The sequence below is a fragment of the Penaeus vannamei genome, chromosome 31, assembly GCF_042767895.1.
Source record: "Penaeus vannamei isolate JL-2024 chromosome 31, ASM4276789v1, whole genome shotgun sequence".
NCBI lineage: Eukaryota > Metazoa > Arthropoda > Malacostraca > Decapoda > Penaeidae > Penaeus > Penaeus vannamei.
In genome coordinates this window covers 30082884-30085383 of record NC_091579.1, presented here as the reverse complement: position 1 = coordinate 30085383, position 2500 = coordinate 30082884, and positions in this window count along the sequence as shown.

Sequence of the window (2500 nt, the reverse complement as noted above, 5' to 3'; positions counted from 1 at the left end):
TGGACGTGACGCGCCGGAGAGACAGATAAAGCACGAGCGAATGTGACCGATGTCTTCTTCTGCCAAATGAACGACTGTCAGGACGGGATACAGCCATTTCGCGGATAATAACCAGTCTTAAAAGTCGCTGTGGTTCAGATCCGTTGCTTATGGGTTCAGAAACTCTGTAATTCATACCCATGGCGGTATATGTGGTTTAAAAGGCTTACACTAGCACCTTTTCCGTCAAATTTTGCGTTTCCGTATGGCCTTTCTGTATGTAAATCGACGGATTCTAGGACACAAGCAAGGCAACAGCAGTGCCCATGTAAACAAACCTGGCGCCATTCCATCAAATTTATCAATAGAATGAAAATATTCTAGGTGCATAGATCCTCCGTAGCACAAGATCAAGACGGACATTTTGTCAGACGGAAACGGTTGCTAATATCACACTATCACTTTTTTCCGTCAATTTTTGCGTTTCCTTCTGAATTTGAGGCTCTCCGCAAGTACCGTTTGCAACCGGAACGCCTCCCAGACGAAGACGGTTAAGACATTTTCCGTCCGACTAATTTCCGTCTTGATCTTGTTCTATTAATAAATTAGATAGGATGAGTGAATGTAAACGAAAGCTAATATTTTAGAACATTCGTATATACAATATACATCATCATATTTCTTTAAAATAACGTAATAAGCATGAGAATGTTCGTGTAATTCCCGGGACCTCACTCCAATACCGCCATGTTTGTTTACGTCAGTCAGTCGATTTTCACAGGGAAAGTTCATTCGAAAACGCAAAAAAAATTGACAGAAAAAGCGATACCGTGGTAGTAACGCCTCCGTGTGTGGTGTTACGTTAGCTAACGACACTTAGGAGAGCCTTGAATTCAGACGAAAAGAAAGAAAAATGACGGAAAGTGTGCTAATGTGATAGAGCCTTGATATAATGCTTCATCCTGTCTTCGAGCCGCTCACAGAATGCGAATCATGCATTTGTCATTCAAATTCCCAAAACCATGTTATTCCAGGAAATTACATCCTCGCTCGCAACCAGGACACCTGTTCGGCGATTACAATAATTCATACACGCGTAGATGTGCTGATCGATATTACATACAATGGCATATACATGATTTTATGCGAGATTCAGAGGAGTATAACGATATTTGCAACACATATACTGCCACAGATTCTTACCTACTCCCTTGATAATAAGAGAGAGAGAGAGAGAGAAAGAGAGAGAGAGAGAGAGAGAGAGAGAGAGAGAGAGAGAGAGAGAGAGAGAGAGAGAGAGAGAGAGAGAGAGAGAGAGAGAGAGAGAGAGAGAGAGAGAGAGAGAGAGAGAGAGAGAGAAAGAGAGAGAGAGAGAGAGAGAGAGAGACAGACAGACAGACAGACAGAGAGAGACAGAGAAACAGTGAGAATTAAAGAAAGAGTGAACGAGAAGAAATCCTTGTAATGTCATTTCAACTTTTTTTTTCTCGTTATTCCTTATAATATTCACTAAAGTCTTGAATGTTTGGTCTTAATGATAATCAATGCAAAGAGGAATGACGAATTTACTATTTCAAGGCAAAACATTCACCGCTAAAAAATAATATTTACGATAACGATTACATTTAACACACGGGGGAGCCAGCACTCTCATCCTCAACAGCTTTATATTAATCGAACAATAATTTTGAGTCACTGAATTGCATTGGCACAGGCACTCGCTAAATCAACATATTAATAAACAAAAAACGAGTGCAGTCAGCATCAACGACGGTATATATAACCTGGAGCACATACCAGGCGTTTAATTTCGAAAACGGTTGACAATAATTCTTAGGTAAAATGGCGCTCATTTTATGTGTACTTTTTTCCTTGTTTTTCCTCTTTTCTTACCACTTTCTTGATTTTCTTATGTGGCTTGGAAACACGTCTACTTTCCTTACCACTTTCTTTATCTTCTTATGCTTGGAAACACGTCTCCTTTCTCTTACGTTATAAGTACTTTTTTAATTTCAATGAAGTACTATATTTCTTACTCATTTTATGGAGGCAGAAACACACCCTGTCGAAGCAGACGATGCATCGGTTAAGCCGTTACAGAATTATTATGTAAATTGTTATTAATATGTAAATTGTTTTTCATATTCAAATTGTTATTAATATGTAAAGTATTATTATCTAAATTGTTATTAATATGTAAATTGTTATTTATATTTAAATTGTTATTAATATGTAAATTGTTTTTCATATTTAAATTGTTATTAACATGTAAAGTATTATTATTTAAATTGTTATTAATATGTAAATTGTTTTTAATATTTAAATTGTTATTAATATGTAAAGTATTATTATGTAAATTGTTATTAATATGTAAAGTATTATGTAAATTGTTATGAACATGTAAAGTATTATTATGTAAATTGTTATTAATATGTAAAGTATTATTATGTAAATTGTTATTAATATGTAAAGTATTATTATGCAAATTATTATCATGTAATTACCATAATTATGTGAATTC